Here is a 24,812-nt window from a genome sequence, read left to right as displayed (position 1 = left end):
TGTTTTAAAGGTGATCATTGGCTATTTGTTTTCAGTATATATCTGTTTCTACATAGTTGGATCAGTAAATATTAGAAATTCTTTTTAAAATGAGAAATATATAGCTTACTAAAGAGAAGATAAACGTGCATGTGTATAAGTATATACATATATGTAACATATATATATACCTGAGATTTTACATAATCATTTACTTTTTCTAATTACATGCACATGAAAATGTTGGTTTTCTAAGCTACCTAGCCAAATATCACATTTTTCTGTGTAAAGGGGAAAAATGGAAAACTTAGATTTTTAAGAGCAAAGTGAATTTGGGAGTTGCTTCATTAACACGGAGACGTGATTTGAACTTAAGTATCCACTAATAAGAGAAAGCTACCCTTAATAGATATTCAGAAGGCTATTATTTTTACTCATCTACTCTGATAACACAATGCATGTTCTGAGACAAGCTGGGGGTGGTAACCAAGGGCTTCATTTATCTGAAATTAGAAGTGCCCATAATGGGTTGGCAGGGCGCTGGGCAGCACTGTGTGTTTCCCAGTTCTCTCTAATTAGCCATAGAAAAATGTGAAGAACAGCACCCACATTATCCAAATTCTCTTTAGGATTTGCTACCTTAAAAACTATTTTCCTTTTGTTACATTCAACATGTATAATTACACTTTCACAAAGTCCTCTGCTTTGGAATTCTTTCCTCACTGACCTGCCATCCAGTTGCAAGTCATCTCTAGCAGCCACTACTTATTTACTGAAGGTTCTTTGTAGGAAAAGTTTTTACAGTTAATTAATAGAGTATATCAGATACATATTTCTAAACTCCAAGGTCTCCCCCCTTGTTCCAGTCACTTACCCCATAGAGGCATGTTACTCCGGCTCCTGGGTGCTTCCCTCACATTGTTTCTCAGGACTTTCTCGCTGAGTCCCCACCTCCCAAGTCCAGCCACTCTTGGACCAGTTCCTCTTGGTACTGAACTCCTTCTTGTCTCAGGGATTCTACACCTTCAGTTCTCTCTTCCTGGGGCTGTCTTTCCCTGCTCCTCAGTCAGTTCTCAGCCCAAATGGTACCTGGGCAGAGACTCCCCACCCCCATCCAACACTTCTCAACCTTACCTATCTATTGTCTATCAATTACCTTGATCCATGTTCATGACTTTTTTCATGATTTGGCCTATCTTGTTAACGTGCCTCTGATCAGGTCCCCAACCAGAATGTGAGCCCCACAGAGCCCAGAGGCCTCACCTGCTGTCTTTATTCCTGTGTCTCCTGCTACCAAACAGTGTGCACCACACGGGCACTCAATAATTAATTTTTGGAACAAAAAAATAGATAGAAGGATAGATGATAGATGTCTTTGCTCAAAAACTAATCTATGGAGATGGAAGTTAGAATGCTGATTACTTCAGGGGTCCATTCACTGGGAAGAGTCATAAGTGAGCATCTTGAAGTGTTAAAAATATTCTCCACTGTGGTCAGGGTTAGGGTTATACACACACACACACCTATATATATGGGCTTCCCAGGTGGCTTAGTGGTATAGAAGCAGCCTGCCAATGCAGGAGACACAGGAGACATGAATTCCATCCCTGGGTCAGGAAGCTCTTCTGGAGAAGGAAATGGCAATCCATTCCAATATTCTTGCCTTAGAAATTCCACGGACAGAGAAACCTGGTGGGCTACAATCCATAGCGTTGCAAAAAGTCAGACATGACTTAAGCAACTGAGCACGTGTATCTATCTATCTATCCATATAGACTCACATATGCATATATGTTGGGCTTCCCTGGTGACTCAGACACTAAAGAATCCGCCCTCAATGCAGGAGACGTGGGGTTGGGAAGATCCTCTGCAGAAGGGAACAGCTACCCACTCCAGTATTCTGACCTGGAGAATTCCGTGCACAGAGGAGCCTGGCAGGCTAAAGTCCATGGGGTTGCCAAGAGTTGGACATGACTGAGTGACTAAGCACAACATATATATATATATATGCAAAAAGCAATGACACAATTTGTTCATTTTGTGTACCTAAATTTAAAAAATAATACTGACTGTTCTATCAGTCCTTCAAGGTCTGGTCTATGTGCATGGCATTCAGTAGCCCTGGTGCTTTGTTGGGCATCCCTAATATCCAGCACAGAATCTTTAATTGCTGGAAAGTAATAATTGCCTTAAAGAACAGATCTAAGATCAACATCAGAACAGGCTGCTTCCCCAAAGCACATACAGTTCTTTTGAATGTAGATCTGTTTTAATCTGACCCTGTCTGTGTCATTATATGAGATTTTATTTAGCTAAGGCTGTGCCATGGCTTGTATGCAGTGACCAGGAAAAGTAAGATAAAACACTAACTTCAAAATTCATTGTATTTATTTACCCCAATGCATAGTTGACACAGTCTCAGCTCATTGAGGATTCCACAATCTAGATTAGGAGAAATGATTAGAAAACAATGACAGGTAAAATAAGAGGGCACTCTGGGGACATGAAGAACGTCAGTTTGCTGGGACAGAGCCTTCTGACATATTCTTGTACATGGGTAAGAATGTCAATGGAAAATGACATACTAAATAAATACTCCTCCATAAAATTTTTTTAAAAGATATAAACCAAATATTTAGCTTTGTAATACTGCTATACCATATGAACATTCAATGAGAATGGTCTTACCTATATACACGGACTTTTCAAATAATTGAATCAATCCTCTTAGACACAAAATATTTAAAAAATGATTTTAATTTTCTCTCGTGGAAACCCTTCTAAATGGTCCTGGATGTCTTCCTTCCCTTACACAAAATGTATTGCTATGACACGCTTCCCTCCGTGGTTTGAGTTCATCAAGCATGTTGATGGTTGTGTGAGACCATCTCAGGGGGTACCCCCACACTGTGTTGTGAGCAACGCTACATCTTGGTGGATCCCTTTGCTGCACATCTATGTAATTTGAGAGTATTCTCCCTTGGGTTTCAGATAATAACCTCTACTAGCACATATTCTCTTTGACATAATGCTTTTTAACCTTATTTTACATAAAATTTCTAGATAAGGGCCTGAGTTACTACACAAGGTTTGTGACAACTATTTGACTTCTATTTCTCCTCTTAACTCAGATTCCAAGCTATAAAAAAGAGAGTTAGATCTGATCAACAGATAGATTCAGAGTGGGTCAAGTCATTATTTTCAGAAATCACCAAAGTGTAAGGATTCAGATATCAATAAAAGACTTCATTGCACTTTCCTGGTGACTCAGTGGTAAAGAATCTGCCTGCCAATGCAGGAGATGTGGGTTCAATCCCTGGTAGGACAGATCCTCTGGAGGAGGAAATGGCAACCCACTCCAGTATTCTTGCCTGTAAAACCCCATGGACAGAGGAGCCTGGTGGGCTACAGTCCTTGGGGTCCCAAAGAGTTGGACACAACTGAGTGACTGAAAAACAACAAACAACAAAAAGACTTCACTGGATAAATTCAAGAAAAATACTTTTTTTCCCTAACACGTCTTAAGGTTGATAATGGGAAACAGTTCTCATATCTGGGCATACAGCACAATGAATTTATATAGCATCGGTTTAACCCGAAGTCTCTGTCCCCTCATCCTTACCCATTATTTATCCATCCTCCCAAATATGTCCATTTCTTTAGAATTGGAAATTGAGGTTTTCTCCTAAGAAACTACTCATGAGCTTTTGAAGAATGCAATGGTCCTTAGTAGGCTCTCTCCCCTATTTTTCTCCTTTCTGCTGCCCTCCCCTCCTGTTTCCTCCCTTCAGGCCCTACTGGATTGTCAGGAGTTCAGAACTGTCAGAATCTGTGCTTAGAAGGGGATCTCCTTGGTGTTTGGATCAGGAAGTGGAGGCCTGGAGAGGGAAGGCAACTTTCCCTTGAGCTCAAGGTCAGAAGGGGACCTACACTCTAGACTGCTGGAGCCACCCACTTCCCTCCTGCCTGAGAAGCCCAGATCATCACGGCCCCCTTCATAGACCCTGAGCAGAGGCATATTCAGTGGGTACCAAAGACCTCGTTCTGCTTTGCCTGTCTCTCATTTCATATTTCTACACCCTTTCCCCTATAGCAGTCCTGCCCAAGCTTTGACCTCTTTGTCTTATCCCCCTCCTCATACCATATCCATCTTAGGCTTTATCAAGATAAATCAGTGTGAACCCTGAGCTAGCTGTCACTTTGGAAAGGCAATTTAATAAATAAATCTCTCATAAGAAGTTAATGACCTATTAAGAGCTTAGGATAGTAAGAGCTCACTACTTGTATCTGGCTTGTAATGGAAGATTTCGATAGATGCAAAGACTTAACCTCAAGTAATGACTGTTGAGTGAAGGAATTTCAGTTATAATTTATTTTGGAGTGGCAGGAGCTGATGGAAGAGAGTAGAATGGGAAAAGGCTAATGTGGGTTTCCCAGGTGGCGCTAGTGGGAAAGAATCCTCCTGCCAACATAAGAGACCAAAGAGATGTGGTTTGATCCCTGGGTCAGGAAGATCCCCTGGAGAAGAGAATGGCAACCCACTCCAGTATTCTTGCCTGGAGAAGACCATGGACAGAGGAGCCTGGCAGGTTACAGCCCATGGGGTTGCAAAGAGCTGGACACGATTGAGCGTCTGAGCACCAATGTGATGTGGGTAAATTATTAGTGAGGTATTAATCAAGTCTCTTTGTCCCTATATCTAAGGTGCATTTGGATTTCAGTAATCCTGGTACTGACTGTTTCCTAATCTGAGTTTTTGTTCTTTATTCTTCAAGAAGGTTTTCCACGAGAGGCCGCTGAAACCGTCTTCCTCAGGAAAAAGACCAGATGTGCATATTCCCTGAGTGCTCTCAAGAATGAAGAAGTTGGTCTTCTTAGCAGCATGGACTGCTGAAATGCACAGTACCCTTCCAGACACTGTGGTCAATGATTGGTTCTGGTGCAAGGACCTGACTATAAGGCTGCCTGAGCTATCTGGGAAGGTCTTTTCCTGCTGCAGTTGCTAACCTAGGAAAACAGTCATCTGGGACTGTGGCCAGCACACCACATAGTATCGGTCTGAAGAGGGAAATGAAACAGAGAGACAGAGAGCTGAGAGAGGGGAAATGACTGAACCAGGGTAACATCATCTGAGCCTCAGGGTCCCACTGAATTGGAATTTAGTCCTTGATATTCTAGTTGTGTGAATCAATGAAGTCCCTTTTATTAAGCTAGTTTGAGTTGAGGATTGCAACTTGCCCACAGCAAACGTCCTGATTAATAACATGGCCTTGCCTGCTTTATGTACAAATAGCTCCTGGTACCCAGTTCACCTGGGCGTATCAGTCACTGTGTTTTGTGGCAGTATGACTCAAGATTTAGAATGGATAAGTATAAAAAATTTATTAAAATGCAGATTCCTGGGTCCACAAAGATTCAGATTAAGTGGGATTGGGTGGCAACGCAATAAATGCCCTTTGTCAAGCTTTTTTTTTTTTTCCTGAATGAGAGAAGTCCTTACAGTGGCCTGGGAGGCTGTTTAATTCACAGGCAGTTACATTCTGACTGTTTCTCTTAAGGTCCACAAACACTCCAGGCCTGCTCCTGCTCTTAGAACTTAATCTTAGCTGGTTTCTCTACCTGAAAAGTTCTTTACTCCAGATATGTCCACTGCTAAATCATTTCTTTCAAGCCTCAGCAGAAATGTCACTTCCCAGTGAGTCCATTCTGATCTTCCTATTTAATACTGAAACATGACACTTCTCACCCCACCCTTTACCCTATTTTTGTTTTTCCTTGTAATTCTTTTTATCTTCCAAAGTTCTCTACCATTTATGTATTAGGGCTGTTTTATATTCTGTTCCTCTCCCATCTCCTTCCCCCTTCACTAGAATACAAGTTCCAGGACAGCAGAGATCTTTCCTGTGTTCACTGATCCTAAGCGTCTTCAGCATGTAGGAAAGTGCTTTCAGGGACTTCTCTGGTGGTCCAGCTAAGACCCCTCTCTCCCAATGCAGGGGGTCCGGGTTTGATCCCTGGTTAGGGAACTAGATCCCACGTGCTGCAACTATGAACCAGTGCAGTGAAAGTTTAAAAAAAAAAAAAGCGCTTTCAGTTTGAAGTGATTTCTGACTCTGAAAAAAATACCCTACTGCCACGTGACATTATTTTACTTTCTTAATATCTCATAATCCAGATTACCAGATTTTCCTCTCCTTTGAACCTGAGAAGTAAGAAGAAAGACAAAGGAATGAAAAGAAAGTTTCTACCTTGTTGTGATGCTCCATGTGAGTGCCCAGTCAGGGTGAAGCTCTGGCCTAGCCAACCTCACTTACTATAGCACTTCTCGGGGCTGAGCGCACAGTTTACCCAGGCCAGTTTTGGTTTTGACTTTTGACTTTGAAGTTTTCTGGGCAGGGGAATTTTTCTGTTACCATGTTGCCCTTAAATAGAAGCAACTAGACAGACATGTTTTAGCAGTAGCGGCTGGAGACAGGGATGCTTTTACTTAAAGACAGTGATTCTTCTTACCAGAGGGGATGTCACCTAGTATATTCCTAAGTATTTTTACTTGTGCTTCAACTCAATTCAGGCTATCATCTTTAGTGTCTGATGATTTGGGGACAAAAGTTTGACTAGGGGTCCACTTAGGTCATCAAAACTGATGTCTATTTGCTTTAAAAAAAGTGAATAAACTAATTACATAAATATCCTAATATTCACATTATACCACTTAATCGAGTCCTTTAAAATAGACTTTTAAGATTTCAACTAACATTTATTCTTGTGAAGCAAAACACTGCTTGCTACTTTCCTTTTGCTTAGCTTCTGGGAGCTTGGGCAGCTGCTGTTGTGTGTGAAGGAAAATTGGATTCTTAAAGAAACTGCTTAATCTTCTCTATTAAGCAATTAAATAAAATGGGTTCTGGGAGTATGTAGCAGGTGGGTTTGGCAGTGAAAAATATCTTCAAAATCACGTTTTGCGTATTAAACGGATGTCTAAAAATGCAATGGCATACATATAAGAGAAAATGATGATCAGGAGTTTTTATTAAGTTCTTCAAGTTAAGTCAAGAAAGGCAGAACGATAAAGAACTTATACAATGAAAGGAGAAGCCGCTTCAGTGGAAGTAGGCCCTGAATTTAAATGAGCTCACTCTCAAAGGATACAGTGAAACTTTTTTCAAATCGTTTTTTTCTCCTTAAAAAAAAAATATATCGATAAAAAATGTATCACTGCTTTACGGTCCAGAAGCGGCCTTCAGGGCCATGTTGCCCTTGCACCGGAACCTCAGAAATACACTGATTATACGTCGAAATGGAAAACAAAACAAAACAAAAACGAAACCGGCAGTGCTATTCTCGCAGTCATTAAAGGGGCTGTCCTATTAATGCACTCGCTTTTAATGAAAAGGGAAGGGAATATTTGATATGCCTTGACATTTGGTCCCTTTCCGCGAAATCTGAAACTTGAGACGCAAAACAGTCCGCAGTTGTCGGTGAAATACCTGCCTTAAAAGCAGAACCACAGTGAATGTATTTGGCCCGGAATTCCAGAGACTAATTTCCACCCCTCCCACGGAGTCACCTGCTCAGGGGGAACCCCGGCCAGAAATCCGGGTCGCGCCAGGTCAAATCTTGCGCGTCTCTTGTTTACTCCGCCCGGGGCAGGGCGGCGGCGCGGCCGCGGGGTGGGGAGGGCGGCTGGGGCCCGCGGCGCCCGGGCACCCGGCTCCGCTCGGCCGCTCGGGCGCCCAGGAGGGGCTGCGCGCGGTCCCCGCCGGGTCCGGAGACCACCCGGAGGAGGCGCTCGGGGCATCCGCCCGGCCCGACGGCCTCTCGCGGCTCTCCGGCCGCCGCGGCCTCCCGGGAACCTCCCCCTCGAGGGTGTACACGAGTCCACACGGGCAGGCTAGCGGCTCGAGGGAGCCCCGGTGTCCCCCGGGGTGTCGCCGGGCCGGGGAGGAAGCCCAGCGCCCCGGCGCCTGCTCGCCTGGGATTCCCCCGCCCCCTGGTCCGGCTCTCCCCGAGTTGCGTGTGATTTCAGTCGCGTCCCTTCCGAAGAAGGGACTCGGCCAGGCTGGGGGCGGCCTCTCGCCCCAGGTCCCAGCTCGGCCCACCAGGAAGCCGGCAGCTGCTCCCCGCGCCGCTGCCCCAGCCGATTTGAATACCCCGGCGGGGCGGGCCGCGTTCCCCGAACTGGGTGCGCCCAGGGCGCCCTGGTGAGTGACCTCAGGGAAGGCAGCTGGGGCATTTCGGGCGCCTGAAAAGTTCGTGCTTCCGCGGGGGGGCAAGTACTTCTAAAACACTTTGCAAAGCTCCAGAAACGCAGCCAGCAGCTACAGTCTGATTTTGTTTTTCTTGACCGATAACAGAAATGTGAGTAGCAGAGGCGGGATGAGGGAAAGGGATCAGAGGATGGAACCGGCCAGAATCGTCCAAGACAATACTCATTATTCTGTAATCCCGTGCGTGTTCAAGACCGGGAAACAGCATCTGGGAAATGGGGAAGATGGGGGTGGGGAAGAGGAGGTTTCCACATCCCTAAAGGAAATTCTCAGGCTCCCAGAGACGCCCAAGTTGTTTTTTTTTTTTTCCTGCATGACAAGTAGAGACCAGCCCTCCGGGGGAGATCCCCGATCCGAGCGAGCGAGAGCGCGGCCGCGGTCTTCCCGCCCGGAGCGGCCGCGCGGGGGCCCGGCCCTGCCCTCGCGGTCGCTTCCCGGCCCCGTCGCCCCGCGAGCCGCTCAACCCTCTCCGCTCGCCGGCTCCAGACTGGTTTTTCTGGTTCAGCCTCCCTCCCTGGGACGCGCTGGGGGATCCGATGACGTCGCTGGCTGAGTCTCTCCCTCTTCCTCCCTCCCTCTCTCCGCCTCTCCCCCCCGCCCGCCCTGGCCGCGCACTCCTCCTAGTAACTTCTGTTCGGGGAGGCGCTGCCAGGAATAACCCGGTGCGTCCACAGACCGGGAGGGGAGGCGGCCGCTGCGGCTCCCGCACGCAGACGGCTGCGGCCCGGGCCTCGCGGCTCCCTCCCGAGCCCGGTGGCCCCTGCCCCGGGCCCATCTCCGTACAGTGTCAGAAAAATAAATAAAAGGAAAGAGGAGCCTGGGCAGGCGGTCGGGATCGCTTCCCTCCCTCCGCACCCGCCCTCCCTCTGTCCTTAAGGAAATGCTACCAGACACCCCCCACCAGACACGCTCAGCCTTGGCGAGGAGCGGCCGCCGCGGCAGCGAGAACAAGGGCACCAGGGGGGTTTCCTCCCCCTCCTCCTCTCCCTCCTCTTCCTCCTCCTTCTCTCCGTCCTCCTCCTCCTCCTTCTTCTCAGCGGTGACTTTCCAGGTGAGCGGCCGCCGCTGCTGCTGCTGCTGCGAGGATCCCCCTCGACCGCTCGGGCTCGGGCCGCCGCGTCGCGCCCTCCTCCGGCCCCTGTCACCCGGCGGCGGCCGGGAGCTGACAGCCGCCCGAGGGGCTAGCGGCCCGGGGGCGGGCGGCCGGCCGGAGGCGGGCTGGAGGTGAGGGGGTGGAGAGGAGGCGAGCGGGGCGCCGCCGAGCGCTGTCTCTGCCCGCCGGAGGAGGGTCTCCGCAGAAACATCTCCGGTGACTGTGGCACAAGTCTTGGCCAAGTTGTGTCTTGGACGTTGAGGCTCCCGGGAGCCCGGAGCAACTTGGAGGGTCTCCTGGCTCCTTAACCATATTCCTACACGTCTCGACTTTTGGGGGTTCTGGGTGCAGCCTTGGGGTGCGTGGAGGGCGGACCGACCGTTCGGGCGAGCAGAGCGGCGGGAATCTAGGTCCCTCGGCTCGGTAAGTGGCCTCGGCGCGGTGTTTTTTCCTGCCTCCTTTAGCACTGGGAGCTCGTTTCACTTTACACCGTAATCGCCGCCGCCGGACCCCTCTGGCCCCTCCCGGCGCGCGCCCCCGGCTCGGGACCGGCGTCCGGAGGGTGAGGGTCGGAGGGGGCGGGGATGGGGGAGACCTCGGGAGGGGGGGTCCGGCGCGTTGGGAAATGCGGGGAATACCCTGGCCGAGGATCTATGCAGATGAGGGGAGGCTGCTTTGCGTAATGTCCTGGGGGGAGGGGGCGGCGCGGGAGCGCTGGAGGCAGGAATGTGCCTGGTTACTAATGAGGGACGTGCACCGGCGCGCACCGCCCGGCCACCGCTGCGGCTGCCGCGGCCGCCGGCCGCCCGTCGTCAGGTAACGGGGGAGGGGGCCGCGCGGCGTGGGTCGGGGCCGGGGGCGGGCGGCGCGAGGGCCGGGCCGCCGGCCTGCGGCCGAGCGAGCGCAGCGGAGGAGCCGGCTGTTGGCATTTCGGCGACTCCTTTCTCCTCCCCAGCGGGGAAGGAAGGAAGGAAGGAGAGAAGGAAGGAAGCGAGGAAGGAGGGGACTGTCTCGATGGAAGGTTCAGGCGGAGGCGCCCTCGCCTCGCGGGTGCACCGGCCGCAGAGCGGCTCCCGGCGCGGCGGGCTGGCCGGGGGCGCGCGGAGACCGGTGGGGGCGTCTTGCATGCGTGTTCGTCTGTGCGTCTGCCCGGGGACCGGGAGAGGGACATGTGTGTTTGGGCTGTGCGCGGTGGGGAGCTGGGTCTGCGCCTTTATGTCTGTTCCCTGAAGTGGGTGGAACGTTGGCCCGTTCCGGGAATGTTCCATGACGTGGTGCAGCCACAGGAAGGGGGTTAACGAGGGGCTCTCTGCCGCGGCAGCTCTGCCGGCTGCTATCAAAGCAGACGTGCGGCTCTCCTCCTCCTCTCACCTCCCTGCACCCCTCCCCCCGCCTTTCCTTTCTGTGCGTCTGGTACTGCTAGGGGTGAGACAGGAAAACACTGCTGGGGGTGGGGGGGGGTGGGGGGGGGTGGGGGGGTGATGTGTGTGTGTGTGTGTGTGTGTGTGGTGTCTGTCGTATTTGGTGGGGGAGACTCCAGATCTGCTTTGCCACCCCAGCTGTTATCACAGATCCGTGCGCTTTATACGCATGTGCCTCCCGCGTCCTGTCCCTCTTACATAACACATCCAGTGCAGCAGAGGACACGAGAAAATGCGACCCCAACCCTCCCAGCCCCAGTCGGGCGAAGGGGTAGAAGGTCAGGAAGTGGCCCTTGGTGTTGTCCTTCAGGGACGTGGCTCCGGTGGGGGGGACCGGAGAGGGGGCGGAGGGTTTTCTTCAAGTGGCTCCTCTCTGACTTGAAAGCATCTAAGTCGAAAGGACTGCAGGAACTAGTCCTCTCTAATGGGAAAGCTTTTACATGCCACGCCGAGGAGAAGTGGGTACTTTAACCGCAGGAGTGCAGAGAAGAGAGAGGGTCCTTAATAGAGACGCTCGCAGGAAATGGGCAGTCGTCTGTGCGGGGTAGGGGGCAGTAGGGATGGCTTCGAGGGGACCGCAGGAATCCCTTGATAGTAGATCGGTTTCACTGGAGGGTTTAGGACACCTGTAATGGTTGAGAATTCGCACAGGAAGCAGAGTGTGCAACTGACATTGCAAAAGCCCTATTCTCTGCACGGTTACTTGGGCCTAAAATGAACATAAAAAGGCTTGTTTCCGGTACTTTCATTATAATGGAAAATTTGAACTGATTTTCTTCCTTCCTTTTTTTGCCGTGTTAAAAATAATTCAGTTGACTTCCAAATTGTTATTGGTACTCTCCCCCACCCGCAAAGGCTAGACCTGGGTAAGGCACAAGAGAACGGTGTTTTTCTAGCATACCCCAGAGCCCTGGTCAAGGGCTATTGATTTTTCTCTTCAGTACAGTTGTTTCTTCTGTAGCGCATAATCAAGCCCAGAAATTACTTGAAATATTAATAAGATCCATTTTAATTAAGTTTGCTATGATCTGTCCTCCTAGAAAAAAGCAGTTTAACTTTATTAGAAACGTTTTCTCTAGTGATATAGTAATGTTTGGTGCTGTTTGTCTTTGAGGAAATCAAGTTATTTAAAATATTTGCACATATGTGTTATATGTACTTAAATATTTATTACATATATCATATATATAGCACATATACATTAGAATTTGCAAATGTCTTGTGCTTTTTCTCCGTATAACAGTGCCAAAGCAAAAATTTACCAAGAATATTGTATAATAAATAGACCGGTCTTGATTTTTAGGATACAGGCCAAATAATTTATCAAGACAGAAATGCCCTCCCACTTGAGTAGAAAGGATATCATTTTCATTATTCAGACAAAATTCCTGTGGAACCCTAAGAAGTAATGTACCAGATGAAAACTGTGCATTTTTATTGTGAGGTGAAAGGGGTTTACCTGTATCTCCTTAATGACAGTGTGCTTCAAGTGTCATAACCCCTTTTGACCACTAGGTTTGAAATGCAGTATATTTCTTATATATAGGAAAATGTTGTATTACAGTGGTGAAGCTGTTAGAAAATTGTCTGAGTTTCTTGCTTTGAACATCGGTCAGGTATAAAACAAAATCTGCTTGTTGGCATCTATATTTCTGTGATGGTGATTGTATTTTATGTGGTTGACTTTATTAGAGACTGCTTTTATTTCTATAAGGGCATTTATGATTAAACCGATGTGAAATTAATTTGGGTGCAATTTGGGGCATGATAATTAATGATTCTACAAATTAAGATGTAACTGATTTTCAACTGGTTAGATCCTTGCAGCAGTCTCTGGAAAGATACCATTAGAGTAGATAAAACATGTTTATTTGTCTCTTAAACATGGAACATAAAAGTGAATTTACTGTGTATATTATCACGTAATGAGATCATGTTATTTGACTACATTGAAAGATTAGCCAGCAAAATTGATCAGGCTCCTTTTACATGAGATGTGTTGATAAATGTTCTTGTTACTATGAAAACAAAACAGAAACAACATGTTTGCAGGTGTTCCTTGTGGAATAATGGTACATGTGTCTGCTTGAGGTTTTGGGCCTTTGTCACTATTCAGAAAATCAGACTGAATCTTTTATGCTGATTCAATCTAAAATGAAGAATCTTTAAGAATTTGCCAATTTTTTTTTTTAAAGCAGGGTTTATTTCAGCAGTAGCAGCTACAAATAACATGTATTCTTTCTGTGCTGGTTTTAGATTTTTGAGTTATTAGTACTTAGCTGAAATTAATCAGAAAGCTTCAGTATAGGAAAAGTAGTTTTAAAGACCTATAGAAGATGTTATTTGGTGAGGAATGTTATTTGGTGAGGAAAGTGTAATCCATTAAGATGGGGAATATTGATATCTGATGTGGTAAATATTATAATAAGGGGAAAGTGGCTAAGATCAACTGGATGGATGGTTGTGGATCAAACTAATCACCTATGTCTGTTAAACATGATTTTCACATTTTAGTCCATAGTCAGCCTCAGCAGTACCCTCTGTAGGTCTATGCACTGATCCTGTAGGTGGAGAAATGGTTCACAGTTTAAATTTCCACCTGAAGCTTCCAGTGGTATGCTTCTGGTTAATGTATTTATGTATTAATTCATTGTGAATCCATGTTTTGGCTAAAATTTGGTATGTAAGTATTGTGCCTTTTTAACTGATATTAGGGAAAGGAGCAGAGGTAGTTGGCTAAGTCAACTCAGTGGACTTCAGATTTCATAAGACTATGTGTATGGCTTTGCTGTAACCACAGAGGCAGAGCCTTCATTAATCTTGAGTAAAATTGCAGTGAATCTTCTTAAGTCAGGGAGTCAGTCTTCTCAATGTTTGAAGCTGTGGATGAACACAGAGGGTGGAGGGAAAATGGGAAAACTTTATGAAAATAATATTGTGCTTATTTGAAGGAAATTGTGTAAGTCATGTAATTTTCTACTTGTTCCTGGTTATTGATCACAATCAAAAGCATTGCTTTTTCTATATGCTGTTTATGACAAAGTTAATAAAAAGGGAGGTTATAGGTCAGTATTTGTAGCTATGAGATGGCTCTAAGTAATTTGGAAAAATATTTCAGCATTTCATCTATTGCTGTGAAGCAACACCAGGTCTTTATGTACAAGGGGAGGACACAGCTTACTTGATCTCTGAAAACCTTGGTTTCTGAGGTGGATCATGGTTACTAGCATTAATATAGACCTAGGACTATACTGTTTTAACAACTGCATTTAGAATAGAATCAGAACTGCTTGATAATTTGTGTCATTATTGTTCTGGGTCAAATAATAAGCCACTAATCTTAACATATACTTTAATTGCCCATCACTTGACATGTGACATGTATTAACTGTGACATGTGATCTTACAAGTGTCCATAACTAGATTTCCTAACAGCTACAAATTTGGAATCTAACCATTTGAGGTATTTGAGGAAAGTGCTTGCTTTGGAGAGAAGCAATGAATGAAGGGTTAGGCTCCAAATTTATAGCTTTGGAAAGAAGCAATGAAAGTGATGTTTGTGTGCCTGAAGACAGTTCTGGGCAGAAAGCAGGTGGGGTTTGACCTGCTCCTTTGGCCACAAGATGGTTGGATGTAAAGTCAGGAAGTATTCAGGGCCCTCCAGTGTCTTGCCTTATCACTCACTTAAAATCCCAGCCTTTTCTTTAGAGTATTATGACAGGCGCCCTGGTTGTCTTGATCAGTTGCAACTTATTCATCCATTCATTCAACAAGTATTTACTAGGAGTCAGACCTTGTGCTTGATACCAAAGGTATAATGATGAACCAGATCAGAAAAGAAACTTGTAATCTGTTGGGGCTGACTGGTCCAAATCATTAGGTCTGTTACAAGTGCTACGGAAGAAACATAAAAGAAAGTGTAACAAGAGGTCCGTCACCCCTGTCTGGGAGTGAGGAGGCGATCTCTCTGAGGAGGTGATATTTCAGCTGAGACTGCAGAACAAATAAGAGGAGAAAAAGATATATATGGAGAGGGGAATATCCTTCAACGAAGGAACAATGCAAATGAGCCGAGGTGTTTTGAAGAGTTAGAAGCAGGCCAGTGGGGCTGGCAGGCAGGTAACAGGAGGGGTAATGCAAGATGAGTTCAGAATATGTGGGCAGGTTGACTACATGAATGATTATCTTTCTTGGCATAAATGGAGACTGTCCTTGGCAAATCCAGGCATATGATGACCCTACCATTGGCCGTGTTAGAGACTTTCATTGGAGAGGGAATCTGAGAGGCAGGGCCTAGAACCTGGAGAAGGCTTGTGTATAACCTGTGTCTTTTCATAGTACCTCATATAAATGACTCCCCTGGAGATTTGTTGTGATTTTATGTGCTGACTTCAGTTTGAGGGGGTTAGTTGTACGAAAACTAACAGATAATTTTTTTTTTTTAAGGAATAAATAGTTTGTCTTAAAATATACTTGTCTGGGGCTCCAGTTAACTAAATTGACTGGCATCATTGTTTCAGTTAATGAATAACTGCAAATTCAAAAGTCTTTACAAGGTCACTGTGTGAAGTAACCGATTAATCTTTAGAGCTCTGCATGAGCTGGATCTATATGATTCTAAATAGCTACTAAAACATTCATTTTGCCAGATAATTTGTCTACATGTTTGCAAACTTCAGAAAGTTTGGAGAAATTTGGATCTGATTTTTTTTTTTTTTTGCTTTCTGTGTGATGAGTGGTCAGTGTAGTAGTTACAAGAGAATATGAAGACAAAGAGGTTCTTGAAATACAACATTCTTTTAGGTAGTCTTGGACTCATATTCCATTTTTTTCAGCTGTATCATTTAATAATTTGCTTCCTGTTTTAAAATTTATATAATGTAAAAAATTTTATTTAGGTGGTAGAAAGAGTCAGTATTTGTAGGTATTCCAAGCTTGGTCTGTGGAGTCATACTGGAGATCAGAATGAATAACTGAGAAATAGAAAGACAAAGATCCCTGACTGCAAGAATTTTACAGTCTAGAGAAGACAGATGGTTTCTAAGTACATTTTATTAAGCTTACAAGTGAAAGCAGTGTATGAATGGAGGCACTTTTTTTTTTCCCCAGCAGGGAAGATTTGAAAATTTTTTTGGGAGGATGTGATTTTTAATTGGGGCCTTGGAAAATTGGGTAGGATTTCAGTAAACAAAAGGGGAAGGGAAGGGCCCAGCATAATTTGATCTGGAGTCCTGGGGCAGAGTTAAAGTAATGGGAGAGAAAGAATAAGGTGAGCCTGGAAAGATACATTGGTTTCAGATCTGTGGGGCTCTATAGCCCTCCTGAAGCCAGACTTCACTTAGGTTTTTGAGCAGAGAAATGATGCTATGATGTATATGTTTTAGAAAGATGATAAGGGTATATAGGATGGATATCTTGGTAGCTGAGAGGCAGTAAAATTGTTGTAATGCTCCAAAGAGAAGTAACAAAGATTGACACTACTGCCTAACAATATGATTCTTTCATCCTGTTAATGGACATCTTAAAAGCACCTTGTAAAGTAGTAACGAGAGTGATTAAAATATTTTGATAAAAATGGCCCAATAGGTATGACAGATTGTCAGTTTGAACTACATTTTAAATACAGTACTGCATTATTATTTTAACCTACTGTAGAACTTTTTGCTCCAGAAAATACTCATAAATACTAATAGTTAAAGTTGACCAACTTATGAAAATGGTTATACTCAGAATTACAAGGTATTTATGTTTTTAGGTTTAAGTATTTAAGAAATGAATAGATGATTCATTTCATGGTTGATTAGAATACTGCTTTTTAAATTTTATTAATTTTTTGGCTGTACTGGGTCTTCTTTGCTGCACAGATCTTTCACTAGTTGTGCTAAGTAGGGGCTGCTTTCTAGTTATGGTGCATGGGCTTCTCATTGAGCTGGCTTTTCTCATTGCTCTTGGGTGCGAGGGCTCAGTAGTTGCGGCACAGGGGCCTCAGTAGTTGCGGCTCCTGGGCTCTAGAGCACAAGCTCAGTAATTGTGGCACGCAGGACATGGGCTCAGGTGCTCTGCAGCATGTGGGATCTTCCTGGACCAGGGATCAAACCCGTGTCTCCTGCATTGGCAGGAGGACTCCTTGCCACTGAACCACCAGGGGGGAAACCCTAAAATACTGCTTTTTCATTGATAACTATTACACCTAATTCACAGCAATACTGGACAGACAGCCTAGTGCAGTGCGCTTGAAAAGCAGTGTTGTTTTTTGTTTTTTTTCCTTCTTTGACAGATTTATTTGGTGGTTTTATTTTCTCTGAAAAAGAAAGCAGGAGCTCTCTGAAACTCATTATTTGCTCTATGCAGATTCACTACATTTCAGAAACTCAACAGAAAGATGGGACTTTTGAAACTAGGCAATAAGTAAATGTAGACACACCCTCATTTATATTTGCTTGGGGATCTGTAGGCATGCATATGTGTATGGGCATGTAAGCGCACAAACACGCTAATCTTAGAAAATCATATGTGTACAGTGAGAAGGAAGATTTGATACTTAGAATGCAGTGTAGTAATTCTCATCCTGATAGTTGCAGAGAGTCTTTCTTTTAAAATGGAGATTAGGTCTAATTCCATATAAAGAAGATTATAGGAAAGGTAATTTAAATTGTAAGTAGCTTTGTTCACTAAAATGCTAGATTCATTTGAAACAGTGTTTTATTTCTTTTGGAAGCCAGACAACTAGTTTAATAGTGTACATATGAAACACTAATTTGGTTTGTTAATTGGATGCAATTAAACTGAGGTTATTTTATACTGCTTAATTGTCTGAAAATTACATGCATTGCCATGCCTGTGTAATGTGAGGCAAAAACTGGGGGTTTAGTGGGAGCCAGGGCAGAGGACTTAAGGTCTAGTTGTGTCTTTGCAATTAACTTTCTGTGAAAACTTGGAAATGGGTCATTTTAAACTCTGGACTTGATTTGGAAATGGGAAAGATGGGAACAGATGGCTTCTAAAGGCTCTTCCAACTCATATTTTATCAGTTTATAAATTGTACTTTGTAGTTATAGAGAATGCAGCGTCATTATATTCTGTAATTATGGTATTACAAGGATGAACCAAACACTTAAAAAAATCAGCCCGGTGCCAATTTAGCAAATCCGTTAGAAGGAAGGGAATTTAGGTTTTAAGAGCACTTACTCTGTGCAGGCTTCAGCGCAGGCATGCTCCAGTAACAACCCTGAGAAGATTTGGTGTCTTTCTCCTCATGGTTACACTTAACGAAACTGAGAGTCAGAAAGGGTAAGTGGTTTTGCAAGGATGCTCTGATAGTTGGTGGTGAAGCTGGATCTGAACTCAGGGCCATTTGGCTCCAACAACCTTTGGTCTTTTCACTATTCCACACTGCACAAGCTAGTGTTTGCACATCAGAATTATTTCAAAAATTTAAAGAAATCATCAATCATTTTGTCTCTTATCACATTGTTCTCCCCAGTAGTTTATGCACATCTGCCAGTGGGATACCCAGGTAGCCTAGGGGTTAAGAGCCTGGTTTGAGGGCAGCTATCCTTGTGGCTCAGCTGGTAAAGAATCCACTTGCAGTGTGGGAGACCTGGGTTCAATCCCTGGCTGGGACCGTCCCCTAGAGAAGGGAAAAGCTACCCACTGCAGTATTCTGGCCTGGAGAATTCCATGGACTATATAGTCCATGGGGTCTCAAAGAGTCGGACATGACTGAGCGACTTTCATTTCACTTCACTTCAGAACTGGGTGAATTCCAGTTCTACGACCAGCTTGGGGAATTTAGGAAGGCCAGCTAACCTCTTTGTGATTGCAAAATGAGAATGATAATCTCTGTTTAAGGGTCATTGTGAAATTTTTATGAGAATGTGGACACTGATGTCAATGAAAGTGAAAGTGTTAGTTGCTCAGTTGTGTCCAACTCTTTGCGACCCCATGGACCCACCAGGCTCCTCTCTCTATGGAATTCTCCAGGCAAGAATATTGGAGCTGATTGCCATTCCCTTTTCCACAACACTCAGGAAACACTTGATACCTCGTAGCTATGATTGGGGCTTCCCAGGTGGCTCAGTGGTAAAGCACCCTCCTGCCAATACAGGAGACACATGTTTGATCCCTGGGTTGGGAAGATACCCTAGAGGAGGAAGTGGCAACCCATTCCAGTATTCTTACCTGAATAATCCCATGAACAGAGGAGCCTAGGGGGGCTACAGTCCACGGGGTCGCAAAGAGTCAGACACAAATTAGTGACTGATCACACACACAGCAGGTAAGATTATTGTTAAGAAGGGGTCATGTGTTAGTTGTTCATCTGACTCGTTGCGACCCCATGAACTGTAGCCTCCTAGACTCCTCCATCCATGGGATTTTCCAGGCAAGAATACTGGAGTGGGTTGCCATTGCCTTCTCCAAAGAAGGGGTTAGATCAAAAGAAAAGACAATAAAATACTTAGACGTTTGATTGAAATGGTTTAAGAAGTGATGCCAGAAGACACTTGTTTCTCCATAGTTAACAAATGGAAATAGCAATTAAAATTTGGGATATTTCTCCTTTAACTCAGCTAGTGCTACACTAGTGGAGTGGACAAAATTCTGTGGTTCTCTGTGTATCATCCTTCTTGAGTTTTTGATCTAAAAATAGCCTTTGGGGTCAGAATTGCCCAACTTGAACTTCTACGTAAATTGCAAGAGCCAGAGAAACAGTGTTTACTCCTGGGGCCTTGGGCTTTCTTAGGAGACCAGCTAAAGTGTTTATGAGACTGCTGACTTTTAAACAAACATTTATTAATTCAGCAAAAATTTATTAGGCACCTACTCTGGAAAAAGTGGGGATTCATCAGTGAACAAAATAGTAAAAAAAAAAAAAATTCCTGTCCTCATGGCGCTTCTATTCTAGTGGACTAATTTAGAAACTGTTTATGGTGTATTCAGCAATTGTACTACTTTCTAGTGTTTTTAGGAATCTTTGCTTTTATATTGAGTCACTCCACCCAAATAACAGTTAAAGAAGCTTTGTAAAATCTTACTAAATCAGTAATGAAAACATCCCATTACATATATATATATATATATATGGCTTCCCTGATAGCTCAGTTGGTAAAGAATCCACCTGCAATTCAGAAGACCCTGGTTCAATTCCTGAGTCAGGAAGATCTGCTGGAGAAGGGATAGGCTACCCACTCCAATATTCTTGGGCTTTCCTTGTGGTTCAGCTGGTAAACATGCAATGCGGGAGACCTGGGTTCAATCCCTGGGTTGGGACGATCCCCCAGAGAAGGGAAAGGCTACCCAGTCCAGTATTCTGGCCTGGAGAATTCCATGGACTATATAGTTCATGGGGTCACAAAGATTCGGACATGACTGAGGAACTTTCACTTTCACTTTTTACACACACACACACACACACACACACATATTTGTATTTCTAGTAAGGTAGCTGCTAGAAATATTTTTCATAGTAAGGTAGTTTTTGAAGAGGTACTGTTTGTATATAACTAAATATTATAGCACTAGATTTTTAAATGGAGAAGGAAATGGCAACCCACTCCAGTGTTCTTGCCTGGAGAATCCCAGGGACGGGGGAGCCTGGTGGGCTGCCATCTGTGGGGTCGCACAGAGTCGGACACGACTGAAGTGACTTAGCAGCTGCAGCAGCAGCTTTTTAAAAAAGTCCTCTTTAGCATTACAACACTTCATACTTGTAGAATCATGTCCTGGCTGTTTTTTTTTTTTTTTTTTAATGGGAAGGGGAAAAAAAATGGTTTAATTGTAAAACACTTTGATCAGTTTGTTAAAGTGATTACTACAAATAATATTTGGATTTTTAATCTTGTTTTTATTTTGTTTAAGTGAATTTTTAAAATGTATTTTAAATCTTGTGTAAATGAATTTTTCACCTTTAACGTGATTTTTCTTATAAAATTTCTAATGGGTGAGGATGGTTTCCGCTTTCACAGAAGTGTGGTAGACACAAGACAAGGTGTGTATGTAGTAGGTGCAGAGTAGATATCTGGTGAATGCTTAAAGTCCTCATTCTCAAGAAGCTTGCTGTCCTCATGGTGAGAACAGACCTTTGGCCCACTGTAAGCAAAGGGGTCATCAGAACCACATGAGGGATGAAATCTTGCTCCCACAGGCACGTCAGTCTGCTCACCCCTAACTGTTGCTTCAGCTTTTTTTGAAAGAAGTCCTCCAGGAAACAGCTCCCTCACCTCTCCACGCAGCAGTCACAAACACTTCTTGCAGCCATACTCAGCCTCTCCTCGGGTTCTGCACTTCCCGTTTGTTTTTATAGCAAGGGAACCAATGGAGTCATCTTGAGGTGGTTTTTTTTTCCTGCGGTCGGATAGAGAAGTTTAGTGTCAGGCCGGGATTCCTCTCTGCAGAACAGCTTTCTTCGGCCATATTTTGTTAGGGTGCTCTGAGGAGGAAAGTTGTATGGAGGTGGTCATGGCTCAGGGCGGTGGGGTTTGAGAAAGACTCGTTTCTTGGTGGGTCTGCTTGGATGAATTAGGCAGAAAAGAGGGAGGATATGCCTTTTCTCCACTGAAGACCCTTGCCCTGTGGAGGCAGGGGAAAATGAAGACGCTGGGGGTGAGGCTTTTCTTTTCACTTGGAGCTAGTGAGGAAATCTGTCTTTGCAGCTCAGCGGTGCCCCATGGGACAGTCCTAATGGCTGGCCCCGGCACTTGATGGACAGGTCATGGGAAGTTCAGCTTCTCTTTTATCCATGAAACAGTTATCAGACTTTATTATTATTATTATTTTTTTTCTCCTGATGCTTCCATTTCGAACAATCCCCATTTCTCTAAGCGAGTGGAAAAAAGAATCCAGGGTCGGAAACATTCAATTAATTTTCTTGTCATTCAATGTATTTGCCATGTGTCAAGGCTGTGTTGGGAGAGAGAGAGATCTGGGGGGTAAAAATGAGGATTTCAGGTTTCTTTTGTGCCCGTGTTGTGTGGATGTGCTCATTAGAGCTCACACCAGGGTTGCAGAGGACACCGGGAGTGCTAACAGTAAACCCTGACCCCACTGGTTCATTGCTTGCCTCATTATTGATTTTCAAAATGATTCAGGCCAAGTGGCTGTACCTCCGTTATATTTCATTGTTTCTTCATCTGTAAAAAATGAAGCATTGTTTATAGCACTGCCCTACCTCCTGGGAACAGAGCGGGGTAACACAAGAGAACTGGAGTGGCTATTTTTGGGATGTGAAGCAATACTAAGTTTCGAGAATAATTCAATTGTTGGGAAAAGTATCTGATGCACAGCAATACATTTGTGACAAGGGTTGGTAGAGTGTTCTTGAGATAATTGACTGCTATTGATGCAATTTATTACAGGCATATGTAATTGTTTTCAGAAAGATAATGGTCAGCAGCTCCACAGCTCAGTGGAATATCCCTAATGCATCTAAATTTGGGACGGGTCACAGATGAACATGTGTACCAAAATTTCGAGATAGTTATACCCATGTCAAGCAAAAGAAAAGGAATCCAAAGACATTTGGTTTTGAATTTATAGTCTGTTTACTTGTTCAGATGACCTCAGTGATATTCGCAATGAACTTGTTGCCCAAATTTAATCAAGTGTAGCTTTTCAAATGGGCCAAGTGGCTGAGAGTACTCAAAATGACCTTTGAAAATAAATCACCCGGCAGTATAGAATATAGCAAATAACTGGATGCTATGTGGAGATTAGATTTTTAATGGATAAACTCAAATTCATTCTGTCATCAGTTGATTTTTGTCCATGTTTGGTGAGAATTTACTAATGTCAAACCTGATGTCGTCTGAAAATAGTTATGCTTAATATTAGTAACTGATTTGGAAAAATTGTACATTCTAGCTAGTAATCCCAGGAGCTTATATTGTGAGGACATTATCCTGATAATTTGTCTTTCTTTTCCTATATTCTTCCGTTTCGTTATGTAGAATGGGAGCAATGAGAAGCAAAGAGAAGACATTTTGAAATTAAATAAGTTTTCCTGGCTTTGAAGCTTGCTATGATTATTTTAACCCTTCTTACAAAAGCAAACAGTGTCTAACAATATATTTAATGGTTGACATCTCCTTTAAGCCAACTGGTTTTGGTTTATGTTTCATAAAAGATTTTTACAATATGCCACACCGTTGTGTAAATCAAACTACTGTTCTTATGTCTGACATGTAAGTGTTTCTGAAAAGTGAGGCAGTGAGAGGGTTAGGCGTGGGGAATTGGATTTCTGAGACTCTTTTGGAATATGCAGATGGCCTGCTTCCTTGTTCAAAGGAACCTCTCCTAGCGCTGGTTTCTAGACAGGTCAGATCTTAGGTGTGAACAAGCTGCATCTTCAGTACTAGTTTAGCATTTTGTGGGTAATTTTGCCTCTTCCTGTCACTCTGATACCATGTGTAATACTGCAGTGATGACTTTTTTAGGGCATCCTTTAAAGTGTCTTAATTTGAATTATGCTGATTATCCTTAAGGGTAGGGTCTGATGTATTGATTTGTCCAGGGATGACAGAACACTTTGCAGTGTGAAGTTTTTCATTGAATTTCAGGCTTAGAGAAAACCATCAGAGGCATCATTTAATCCCCAACCGAATGAGGAGCAATCACTCAGGACAAATCACCAAGGACTGCCTGCATTCACTTTGTACACACAGCTCTTCCTTTCTCAGGGAGGCCTGTCCACTCTTAGACACTTCAGTTCATCAGTTGAGCCTTCTGCCGCTGTCTAGAGCAAGTTTGCTCATCGACTTGCATGACAATCATATCATTATTTAAAGATAGCGATCATGTTCACCCTAAGCCTTTTCTCCAGGCTAAATATCCCTGGTTCCTTCAATTAGACCTCTTATTATGTAGTTTTCATTTTTATTTTATTAATTTCTTTAGGGATCAGGCTGTTCGTGTCTGAAATTTACTTCAGGCTATTATTTTTTTATGAATCCTCAAAAAAATTACTTGTCTCCAGTTACTCTTCAGAATGTATCCTCTTGCCAGCTGGTTTAGAAACATTTTACAGAAAAGGTCTAGACATGCTTTTTGAGGCTTACAACTGGAAGAGAGCTGGAATGTCCAATAGTATAATACAAATCTATATTAACATGGATGATTATGGAGATCCTGGTATGTGTAAGATATATGGGAATATGAAATAAAGTATAAATAGAATATAAAATATAAAGAAGATGGACTGTTCTCATCATCAAAACTTTTTTTAAGTGAAATAAATTAAAAAATAATAATTAAGGTGAGCTTGGTCAGTGAAGGCAGGTTAGAAGTACAGGAGTTTTTAACAAGCAGATCCCTTACCTGTTGTTCTTTAAGACAAGCTCAAGAATTTCTTCTGTTAGTCACCAGTTCTATTAACTCTATGTGGCATGATTTCAAACTGTTCACACCTGTGGGACTGTCACTACAAGCAAGATAGTGAACATAGTCCTTACTGCCAAAAGTGTTCTCCTGCCTTTGTGAGGCATCATCAAAACTTGTCTAGTTTACTATATTGAGGAAAAGAACTGTGCAAAGGAAGCTATAATTAAAAGAGGCAGGTTGTGCATATATACGGAATTTAGAAAAACGGTATAGATGAACTTATTTGCAAAGCAGAAATAGAGACACAGACAGGAGGACAAATATATGGATAGCAAGGTGGGAAGGGGAGGTGGAATGGACTGGAAGAGTGGGATTGACATATATACAATACTGTGTATAAAAGAGATAACTAATAAGAGTCTGCTGCAAGCACAGGGAACTCGACTCAGTGCTCTCTGGTGACCTAAGTGGGAAGGAAATCCAAAAAAGAGGGTGTTTATGTATAGCTGAATCACTTTCCTGTATAGCAGAAGCTAACACAACATTGTGGAGCCACTATAGTCCAATCAAAAATAAAATAACATTAAAAAATAAAATATTTATCACAAAAAATAAAAAAAAGCAGGTTGAGTATCAAAAGTCAGGAATATATGAAATATTAAGGTGCAACATCACCCATGGGTGGGGTTATCGAGAGAGTTTCCTACGAGAATAAGTGCTATAGGTGGGCCTTGCTTT

At 43.8% G+C, this 24,812-nt stretch overlaps 1 protein-coding gene across 5 annotated transcripts in view; it reads left to right on the top strand.

Annotated features, from left to right (window-relative positions):
• The first annotated feature begins 8,923 nt into the window (after positions 1-8,923).
• Positions 8,924-24,812, top strand: part of HIVEP2 (HIVEP zinc finger 2) — a 206,158-nt gene continuing 190,269 nt past the window's right edge. Inside the window, exon 1 of one of the 5 annotated variants that reach the window (XM_043457250.1) lies at positions 8,924-9,297. The gene's annotated coding sequence lies outside the window, so the exon portion shown is untranslated. Of the gene's footprint in view, positions 9,298-9,632; positions 9,763-10,065; positions 10,156-10,214; positions 10,450-24,812 lie in introns of those variants that run through there. The other 4 variants (XM_043457246.1, XM_043457248.1, XM_043457252.1 and 1 more) reach the window with 4 other exon arrangements.

The sequence above is a fragment of the Cervus canadensis genome, chromosome 33 (genome assembly GCF_019320065.1).
Source record: "Cervus canadensis isolate Bull #8, Minnesota chromosome 33, ASM1932006v1, whole genome shotgun sequence".
In the NCBI taxonomy this organism is placed as follows: Eukaryota; Metazoa; Chordata; class Mammalia; order Artiodactyla; family Cervidae; genus Cervus; species Cervus canadensis.
The sequence above is the reverse complement of the archived record's forward strand: the minus strand, read 5'-3'. Positions and strand labels throughout refer to the sequence as shown.